We start from the raw sequence: 11,253 nt of genomic DNA on the forward strand, positions 1-11,253 counted from the left end.
ATGAATGGGCAGCGTTTGGAGGGCAGTACTGATTGTACCAGCGTTTGACGCCCCGATGAAGTGAAAAATCTTCCTTTCCATCCTGGTATCTTGGCCCCTATTTTTTCGATGAGAGGCAGATAGTCAATCTTTCTAAGTTTTCTGAAGTGAAGAGGCAGCCCGAGATAGCGACAAGGGAATTGCTTAACTGTGCCTGGGAAGTTTGCCAAAAGAGAGCTTACATCAATCTCTTCACATCTTATCGGGAAGAATTCTGTTTTGTTAATATTCGTATGCAGACCCGACACTTGAGCAAAGAAGGATAGAAGCTGGGCCAAAGTAGATATATCACTATTCTGAGGCCTTGCGAAGACCGCAACATCATCAGCATATAACGAACACCTGAACCTTTCACATCTCCCGCCAATCGGTGATAAGATGGCTGCATTTTCAGCCGCTTTAAGGATACGATGAAAAGGTTCCATTGCTAGAATAAATAGCATCGGGGAAAGCGGGTCCCCCTGCCGAAGGCCCCTAACATGATGAATTGGCTGGCCCGGGGATCCATTAAGCAGAACTTGGGAAGAAGAGGTTGCCAGGATATTTGATAGCCAATCTAACCAGCGAATTCCAAACCCAAAGTTGTGAAGAACATTGAGGAGATATGGCCAACACACCGTGTCAAAAGCTTTGGCTATGTCAACTTTGATGAACAAACTTTGTTTTTTCGTTCTGTGCAGGAGCTGTACCATATTCTGAACGTAAAGGAAATTGTCGTGTATAGCCCTTTTACGGATAAAAGCACTTTGATTTTGGGAGACAAGCTCATTTAGCCTGGGCGCTAATCTGTTTGCCATAAGTTTGGAAATTATCTTGGAGAAGCTATGGATCAAGCTTATAGGGCGGTAGTGCTCTGCTATAAGTAGCATCTTCTTTCTTGGGCAGGAGGCAGATATAAGCCGAGTTTAGATCATGTAATTGAGAAGTGTTTAGGTCGAAGAAAGACTTTACTGCCGCTAGAAGGTCAGCCTTGATCACATCCCATGCTGCTCTGAAGAAAACTCCTATGAACCCGTCCGGCCCCGACGCCTTTTCAGCTGGCATGGAGAAAATAGTCGCTTTAAGTTCTTCCTCTGTTACATCCTCTTCTTAAGTCTGACAAGTCTAGGCTTGGCAAATGCAGGGAATCCCAATTTAATGCAGCCTCTCTTTGAAAACCTGATCCTAGCCTCTGTCATGTACGGCCGCACATACAGGCGCAGGCGTGACATGCGCCGAGCGGCCGAGCGCGCGACGGCAACGTCCAGAGGCTGAAGAAAGGAAAGAAGAAATCTGCTGCTACTTTTGGTGTCCCTAGAATTAAGGATAGCCTTCTATATTTGGTTAGGCCAGTGGCCATATAATCATGTAATCAGTCTCTTTGGAAAGGCAGCTAATAGATTGTCATTCCTAATCTCTCTCTCCACTAATCACAAGCCACTAGCAGAGGGGCAAAACCTCGCGGTGAGGACTGGAGCGCGGCTACGAGCTACGTAGTCGCGGTCCGGCGTCGTTGGGTGCCGAGGCACTTGCCAACCTGGTATAACGATCCCGGCGATCCTCTCCTTCCCGCACCACCTCCCCTACACCGCCCGCCGTGCCGACGTCCCCTACCTCGTCTTCATCCGCTTGCTGCGCTGCTGCCATGAGCGACACCGACGACCTCAAGACCACCATCGCGCAGCTCGCCGAAACCGTCAAGGCCCTCCAGGCGACCGCGGCGGCCAACACCAAGGCAATCCTCGCACTCTCCGCCGACAAGTCGTTGTCCTCGGGTCCCAAGGCAGGCACGGGGGAGACCAACACCGACCGGCCACCTCCGCGCTTCCAGAAACTTGATTTTCCCAAGTATGATGGCAAGTCCGATCCGCTCGTATTCATTAATCGCTGTGAATCATACTTCCATCAGCAGAAAATCATGGCGGAGGAGCAAGTTTGGATGGCGGGGTACAACTTGGAAGATGGTGCCCAGATGTAGTGGATTCAAGTCCAAAGGGACGAGGGCATCCCGCCCTGGCGCCGCTTCGTCGACCTCCTCAACCTCCGGTATGGGCCCCCGCTCCGATCCACGCCGCTCTTCGAGCTCGCCGACTGCCGACGCACGGGGACGGTCACGGAGTATCAAGACCGCTTCCAGGCGCTGCTCCCTCGCACCGGACCCTTGGAGGAAGCACAGCGGGTCCAGCTCTTCACGGGCGGTCTGCTGCCCCCGCTCAGCCACGCCGTCCGCGTGCACAACCCTCAGTCGCTGGCCGCCGCGATGAGCTTGGCGCGGCAACTGGAGTTGATCAAGCAGTCCACGCCGGCGCTGCCAACCGCCCGGCCTGCTCCGCGCGCTCTTCTTCTGGCGCCTCCGCCACGCCTCGCCCTGCCGGCCCCTGAACGAGCCGCCGCGCCGGCCGCGCCGGTGGCTGGGAACCCGGTGAAACGTCTTTCCCAGGCGGACCAGGCGGAACGGCGTCGCCTTGGCCTCTGCTACAACTTCGATGAGAGGTATACGCGCGGCCACAACCGCGTCTGCCGCCGCGTCTTCTTCATCGATGGGGTGGAACTCGCCGACGCCGACGACGCCCAGGCTGCCGCGGACCAGGACGCCGAGGCGCCTGTCTTCTCCCTGCAGGCCCTGGCCGGGGTACCCGCCGCCGACACCATGTAGGTCGCGGTCGCGCTTGGGCCGGCGTCGCTCGTCGCCTTCTTGGACTCCGGCAGCACGCACAACTTCATCTCGGAGGCGGCGGCACGGCGCTCCGGCATGCCCCTGCACACACGCCCCCGGCTCACGGCCATGGTCGCCAACGGCGAGCGCGTCACCTGCGCGGGCGTCCTCAAGGCCGCGCCGCTCACCATCGACGGCGCCCTGTTCCCGGCCGACCTCTTCGTGATGCCGCTGGTGGGCTTCGACGTCGTACTGGGCACCTGTTGGCTGGGCACCCTGGGGCCCATCGTCTGGGACTTGGCCAGCCACCGGATGTCGTTCCAGCGCCAAGGGCGGACCGTCTGCTGGTCCGGTGTGCCCACCCCCGGCGCCCCGGCCCTCGCCGCCACCACCGACGGCGAGCCCCTCCTGGATGGGCTCTTGGCGACATTTGGGGACCTCTTCGCCGAGCCCACGGGTCTGCCTCCCCAGCGTGCGCACGATCACTGCATCATCCTCAAGCCGGACGCGCAGCCGGTGGCTGTCCGCCCGTACAGATACCCGGCGGCCCACAAGGACGAGCTGGAGCGGCAATGTGCCGCCATGATCGAGCAAGGCATCATCCGCCGCAGCGACTCCCCGTTCTCGTCGCCGGTCCTCCTCGTCAGGAAGCCCGACGGGACTTGGCGCTTCTGCGTCGACTACCGCGCCCTGAACGCGCTCACCGTCAAGGATGCGTTTCCATCCCCGTGGTCGACGAGCTCCTAGACGAGCTCCACGGGGCGCGGTTCTTCTGCAAGCTCGACCTTCGGTCCGGGTACCACTAGGTGCGTATGCGCCCAGAGGATGTGCACAAGACCGCGTTCCACACTCACGACGGCCTATATGAGTTCTTGGTGATGGCGTTCGGACTCTGCAACGCCCCGGCCATGTTCCAGGCCCTCATGAACGACGTCATCCGCCCCTTCCTGCGCCGGTTCGTCCTTGTCTTTTTTGACGACATTTTGATCTACAGCAAGACGTAGGCAGACCATCTCCGTCACCTTCGTGCCGTCCTCACCGACCTCCGCCGACACCACCTCTTTGTCAAGCGCACTAAGTGCTCCTTCAGCGCCCCCTCGGTCGCCTACCTCGGCCACGTGATATCGGCGGCGGGCGTTGCCATGGATCCGTCCAAGGTGCAGGCCATCCGCGACTGGCCTGCTCGCCGTTCGCCTCGGGCAGTGCGCGGCTTCCTCGGCTTGGCGGGCTACTACCGCAAGTTCGTCCACAACTACGGCACGGTCGCCGCGCCGCTCACTGCCCTCCTAAAGAAAGATGGCTTCTCTTGGGTTGAAGCGGCGGCGGTGGCACTTGCGGCCCTCAAGACCGCGGTCACTACAGCCCCAGTACTCGCAATACCGGACTTCGCCAAGCTCTTCATCGTCGAGTGCGACGCGTCGTCCCATGGTTTCGGTGCAGTGCTCACTCAGGAGGGCCATCCGGTCGCCTTCTTCAGCCGCCCCGTCGCCCCTCATCACCGCGCCCTCGCCGCATACGAGTGTGAGCTCATCGGCCTCGTCTAGGCTATGCGGCACTGGCGGCCGTACTTATGGGGACGTCGTTTCGCCGTCAAGACGGACCACTACAGCCTCAAGTACCTCCTCGACTAGCGCCTAGCGATGATTCCGCAACACCACTGGGTCGGGAAGCTCTTGGGCTTCGATTTCTCGGTGGAGTACAGATCAGGTGCCACGAACACCGTCGCCGACGCCCTCTCCCGCCGCGACATCGAGGAGGGCGAGCTCCTGGCCATCTCCGCGCCTCGTTTCGATTTCATCGAGCGGCTGCGCCATGCCCAGGCCACGGATCCGAGCCTGGTCGCCATCCACGATGAGGTCCGTGCAGGCACGCGCGCGGCGCCGTGGGCCGTGGTCACGGACATGGTCACCTACGACGGGCGGCTTTACATTCCGTCGGCCTCGCCGCTACTACAGGAGATCGTGGCCGCGGTCCATGACGATGGCCACGAGGGCGTCCACCGCACACTCCACCGCCTCCACCGCGACTTCCATTTTCCCCACATGCGTCGTTTGGTGCAGGACTTTGTGAAGGCGTGTGTGACCTGCCAGCGCTACAAGTCGGAACATCTCTACCCGGCTGGCCTGCTACAGCCCCTTCCAGTTCCGTCCATTGTGTGGGCCAACATCGGCCTTGACTTTGTGGAGGCGCTTCCCCGGGTGCACGCGAAGACGATCATCCTCTCCGTCGTGGACCGCTTCAGCAAGTATTGCCACTTCATCCCCTTGGCGCACCCGTACACCGCCGAGTCCGTGGCGCAGGCCTTCTTCATCGACATCGTGCGCCTCCATGGAATACACCAGTCGATCGTGTCCGATCGCGACCCAGTGTTCACCTCGGGGTTCTGGCGCGAGCTCATGCGCCTCATGGGCACCAAGCTACTCATGTCGTCGGCATTCCACCCCCAGACGGACGGCCAAACGGAGGCGGCTAATCGTGTCATCGTCATGTACCTACGCTGCTTCACCGGCGATCGCCCCCGACAGTGGCTGCGCTGGCTACCGTGGGCGGAGTACATCTACAACACCGCATACCAATCTTCGCTCCACGAGACGCCGTTCCGAGTGGTCTATGGCCGCGACCCGCCCTCCATCCGCTCTTACGAGCCTGGCGAGACCCGCGTCGCCGCTGTCGCCCTGGAGATAGAAGCTCGCGAGGCCTTCCTCGCCGACGTCCGCTACCGACTCGAGCAAGCGCAAGAAGTGCAAAAGAAGCACTACGACCGGCTTCACCGGCCGGTGTCCTATCAGGTGGATGACTGGGCGCTCCTTCGTCTCCGCCAGAGAGCAGCCTCGTCCCTGCCGTGCACCACTACAGGGAAACTGAAGCCTCGATACGTCGGGCCCTACCGCGTCACCGAAGTCATCAACGATGTGGCCGTGCGGCTGCAACTTCCGCCGGGTGCCCGTCTTCATGATGTCTTCCATGTAGGAGTGCTCAAGAAGTTTGTGGGCACGCCGCCCACTTCCACCCCGGCCCTGCCTCCTACTCTCCATGGGGCGGTGGTTCCAGAACCTGCACGCGTCACACGCGGCCGTCTGACTCGCGGCGTTCGGCAGGTGCTCGTCCAGTGGCGTGACGAGCCTGCGAGTCGGCCACTTGGGAAGACCTCGACGACTTCCGCGCCAGGTACCCAGCGTTTCAGCTCGAGGATGAGCTGGACTTCGACGGAGGGGGAGATGTCATGTACGGCCGCACATACAGGCGCAGGCGTGACATGCGCCGAGCGGCCGAGCACACGACGACGATGTCCAGAGGCTGAAGAAAGGAAAGAAGAAATCTGCTGCTACTTTTGGTGTCCCTAGAATTAAGGATAGCCTTCTATATTTGGTTAGGCCAGTGGCCATATAATCATGTAATCAGTCTCGTTGGAAAGGCAGCTAATAGATTGTCATTCCTAATCTCTCTCTCCACTAGGCACAAGCCACCAGCAGAGGGGCAAAACCTCGCGGTGAGGACTGGAGTGCGGCTACGAGCTACGTAGTCGCAGTCCGGCGTCGTTGGGTGCCGAGGCACTTGCCAGCCTCTCTTTAAAAAAACGATAGAGCTCGTTCTCTTTGTCTTGTGCTGAAATTGCGATGCCCGATGGCGTTTGTAAAGATTGAATGAAATTCTTCCTTCTCCTAGAATTAGCTTTGATATGGAAAAATTTTGAGTTTACATCTCCTTCTTTAATCCAGGTAAGCCTTGACCGCTGCCTGATTTGGATTTTGTTTAACACTGACAGAGCAAGAATTCTATTTTTAAGGTTTGACAATAAAGCCCGCTCTCCATCAGCCAATCCTCTAATTGAAAGATCACTTCTGTTGCAACAGCGAGTTGCAGCTTGATGTCACCCACGTGATTGCGACTCCATCTTTTGAGATCTTGAGCTAGACGCCGGAGCTTTAAACGGATGATGGCTAATCTGTTGGTTGACAAGATTGGATTTGTCCAGGAATCTGTCACAATGTCAAGAAAGCCAGGAATTTTCAGCCAAAAAGCTTCAAATCTGAAACTTGGAAATCTATTCATTTTCTCATTTCCAACCAGAAGAAGGGGAGCATGATCAGAGCATGCGGATGACAGAGGGTAAAGATTCGAGCAGTCAAACATCATGTCCCAATCAGTTGTAACAAAGGCGCGATCAATTTTTGTTTGAGTTGGGTTTATGCCCTCTCCCGCCCAGCTAAACCTACGCCCTGGGAGGTACAGTTCTTTCACCTGCAATTTGTCAATGAGGCCACGAAAACGTTGCATCATCCTTCTATTATGTCGGTCGTTGTTCTTGTCTGAAGCTTTATATATTAGGTTGAAATCTCCAATAATGAGCCAAGCAGATTTCATAGAGGTCTGCAGAGCTTCAAGTTCAGAAAGAAAATTGATTTTATCTGGCTCTAACTGTGGCCTATAAACCACCGTGATAGACCATTGAAGCCCCTCTCCCCTCATTGTTAACACTGCAGATACAGAGTAGGTGCCAAGGAGTACATCTGAAATGGAGAAGTAATTCTCATCACAAGCAAGCAGAACGCCACCCCTTGTGCCGGTGGCCGGTAGAGAAACACAGTGCCGAAGAAATCTCTGGCCCAGAGTATTGAGAATAATGCGATCACTGATAGAAGACAACTTAGTTTCCTGTAGACATACGATGGTTGCACCATGCTGTTGTAAAATACATCTCACAGAATCCTGCTTTGCTTTGGAATTTAAACCTCTCACATTCCAATTAAACAGATAGACATTTTCTTGTGACATGGGAACAAAAGCAAACAGCTGGCACTAACTAGCTTGGAGAAGTTCATTGCTCCTTTGCCGAAACACGACCAACACAGTTGGAAGAAACAAAGGCAAAGGGGAACTTTACATCTTTGATGGGAACACAAGCAGCAACTGGCACTAACTAGCTTGGAGGAGAAGTTCATTGCTCCTTTGCCGAAACACGACCAACACAGTTGGAAGAAACACAGGCAAAGGGGAACCTTACATCTTTGACACGGACTAAGAAAAGACAGAGAGAGGAGAGATGAGCTAAATCTTCTCAGGTTGTTCCTTTCCATGGCCAATGCTGAGCGCTTCAAGCTTGGCAGTCAACCGCTTACAGGGGCGCCACCGTCGCCTTCTTGGAAGCCTTCAGGCGAATGCTTTTGCAGCCTCCCTTCTCCACCAATTCTGCAATTGTCTTCAGGGACGCTGGAGACAGAGGCTTCTTGTAGCGCTGCAAATAAATCTTTTTGATGTTATGATCAAAGGAAGATCTTTCGTCCATTATACCAAAATTTTTAGATAGGATTTCCTGAGCAAAAGATTCAAGCTTTGCCCCTGCTCGTCGCTTGCGAAGCAGGCGTTCGCTGTGACGCTGAGCTGAAGAAAGCGCCGGGATTGTCACCTTTGCTCTTCCCGGACGGCGAGCTTGTGTTTCCGGAGCAGGCAGGAGAGGCGGCTGCACTGGTGTTGACAGAGCAGCAATGAACTCCTGGACAGGGCTTGCCTGGGTTGCCGCCAACTCCTCTTGCGAGGTTCCCTGTACTGCAAAAGAAGGCACAAAAACAGGGGAAACAGCACGCGGAGAGGATGTGTCTGGCGAATAGATGGAGTGCTGTACGGTTGCCTCATGAAGCATAGGGTCGAGATGGCTCTCCAGGAGGGTAAGAACCTCCTCGCTCCCCTGCGAGGAGAAGCAAGAATCAGCTTGAAGGATGGACTGATCAGGGATGTGCTAGTTGAGAGAAGGGCTTGCGGCAGCGCCCCCATCAGGGCTCGGACTACGTAGGGAATTCTGTAGCTTGCAAGGTGAAGCAGACGGAGTAGAGGAAAGTGGAAGAGTAGCCTGAACAGAGTCATCTTGAGAGATGGAGCGCGAAGAGAAAGGCGGTCTCACCTCGCTAGGATCACGAGAACGACAGCTTCTGCTTCTATGCTCGGAGCGTTCCCGGTTGCGCGGACGCCCCCTGTTTTCATTGTCTTGGCAGTGGCCGTCTCTTCTGTCCGGCTCCCTACTGCGGCTTGAAGATCGCCTCCTCAACCGGTCCCACAGCGAGCGGCTCCTGTGGCGACTCCTGGAATGATTGTCTCTGTCCTTGTCTTCATCATCATCTGCCGGTCCTCTTGTTGGGTCAGGTTCTGCCCTGCAGGGCAGTGGATATTCTTTGTAGAGAGTGCCATCGTCTTGAACATCATAATCCCACTTGTAAGCTCGAGCTTTGCGAGAGAGGAGATCTTCCAAGGTGTCAACATGAACCAAGACATTGTATGTCCACCCTTTCTTCGGCTCAGACGGCGGCGGGTTGCGGAGTGGTTCAAGGTCTGGCAGAGGAATGTCTGTGGCCAGTCCTTCTTCATCAGCAGAGGTAATAGCGAAGGTACCTCCACGCGGGATAGCTCTCGGCTCATCCGTCCAAATCCACAAATCGAAGGTCCGGTTGTAGTTGCGGCGGCGAGAGTACTCTTCAACATAGTGAATGGAGCACTTCCGGCCTATCACCTTAGCCGCTGCTTCATCAGTTCACACATGCATTGGGATCCCCTCAATGCATACTCGTGCTCGGTACCGGAACCTTGCCTCGACGCCGTGCAGGCTTTCGTCCCAAGGACGAAAAACATACACCCTCCCGGAAGCCGTGGCAAGTCTTGGCTGGCGAAGTATTGCGTCTCGATCACCCTGGTTGGAGCAAGTGATGAAGAAGTCTTCTGGGTGGAACTTGGTGAATTGGATGTCAGCTCTTCTGATGTTGAAGGCTGAGGGGACGTCATCTGCAAACGTGTTGAGCTCGACCCTTCCTTCTTGGGCACCCACTTGCCATGCCACCAAGGAATGGGCCGAGAAGCGTTCCCGGTTCCTCTCGATCTCCCCTGTGGCCGAGATCACCACCGAGTCGAGGAGGGGACGAGCTGTGAGGTCGTCCATGATCGGGGACTTGGGAGGGGATGGAAACGATCGTGGGGGAAAACAAAGAGGAGCAAGAGCAGGAAAAGCTTCAGTGTGAGTCTTCAGAGGAGGCAAGGTGGACTTATAGGCAAACTTCTTGCTACAGCTGGAAGCCAGATGACCAAATTTTAAGCAGCGCCAACATCGAAACGGCTCCCTGCAGTCGACGATCTTATGCTTTGTACTCAAACAACGGAAACACTTGCCTTCCATGTGTTGAAGAAATCTTGCTTTTCTTGAATGCATTTGCTCCAGGTTGTTTGGTGTAGTGAATGCGGAGTGGTTTCTCCACCTGCGTTTTCCTTTGACCTCTTTCCAAGGATTCTCTCCAACTTGAATGTCTCCTGTACCTTGCGCTGATGCAGAGAGATTTTGGGTAGACAAATCGAGCAGACGTCCACTCTGCAGGATCCTTATGTCCTTTGCTACTGCCCCTGAAAATCTTGAGGGAGGCTGCACTGCAATGAAATCTGAAGACTTGGCAGCTGGAGGTTGAGGAGGAGCAGTAACTACATCGGAGTAAAGACGCTTGAATCCCGGCAGTTCACCTTTCGGCGAACCTTGACATCGAGAAGACAGGCGAGGATTTGGAGCAGAACTCGAATCCAGCATCGGATTCTGCAGATCTGGCGAGGATACCGCAGACCGGAAAGGGCAGCCCGTCCCCGGAACCCGATATCTTCTGCTGACGAAAGCTGGATCTGAAGCAGGGACGCCCAGGCTAGGAAGAGTAGGGGGCTGACGGGAAGGACCAACAGGAGGGAAGAACTCGAGGGTTGGAGAGGCTAGGGAAGCTGGTGGATCTGGGGGTAGGGGAAGAAGCGGTGGATTTGGAGAAGGGCGAAGCCTATGGTGACGGGGGTGAGTGTCTGGGCTTAGAGACCTAGCCAGCGATGCTCCAGAGAAAGGCGACATCGCTAAAGCTGGTTGGGAAGAGAACGCCGTGGCCGGAGAGGCCGCCGACGCAAGAGCGGAGCCAGTCGCCTAGCAGTCCACCATGGGAGCCCCCCTTTTTCCCGTGCATCAAGGTTATCACTTGTTATGATTATCACATTTATATCACATTTGATGGATCTTTTTGAGAGTTTTTACTCGGATTCTTATCAAATGTGTGAATTTATGGACCTTTAGAGTGTTTTTCACTCAGGCCTTTCCATATCTTCATTTTTGGTATATTAAAGCTGAAAGCAGTCGGCTGGCTGTTTTGTTGAACGCCGCATATGCTTTGCTATATGGTTGTCTGATCACTCGGTTGGATGTAGTTTACATCTTGACTATATGTTTAGTTTTTAACTAATCATACAGTCGGGGGCTACATCTAATTAGGTGCATCTAGTCGATGCACCCAGTTTTTTCTATTTTTAGACCTTCACAGTCTTTGATTTTGGTACTAGGGAGATCAATACAGAAGAAATTGAAGCACTCGGATTATTACTTTATGTTTCAAGAGAAGGCTATTTCGTCGACTGAAAAGGTCTCAGGGGCTACTGTGGAGATTATGGATACCACATATCTACACGGCATGTATAGTCCGACTGGGTATGGGGTGCCATGCATAGATAGAATATCTTCGAGAAGACTCGGGTTAAGTTTTAAACTTGTATGTCAAGGAAATATCCGAGATCCTAGTCGG

The 11,253-nt window shown here is 55.1% G+C and overlaps 2 pseudogenes; one reads left to right on the forward strand and one right to left on the reverse strand.

Annotated features, from left to right (window-relative positions):
* Positions 1 to 1,583: 1,583 nt before the first annotated feature.
* On the forward strand, positions 1,584 to 2,674 carry LOC136354553 (uncharacterized; annotated as a pseudogene).
* Positions 2,675 to 7,657: 4,983 nt separating this feature from the next.
* On the reverse strand, positions 7,658 to 10,645 carry LOC9266084 (uncharacterized; annotated as a pseudogene).
* Between the last annotated feature and the right edge of the window lie 608 nt (positions 10,646 to 11,253).

Source organism: Oryza sativa, chromosome 12 (assembly GCF_034140825.1).
Source record: "Oryza sativa Japonica Group chromosome 12, ASM3414082v1".
NCBI classification, from domain to species: Eukaryota; Viridiplantae; Streptophyta; class Magnoliopsida; order Poales; family Poaceae; genus Oryza; species Oryza sativa.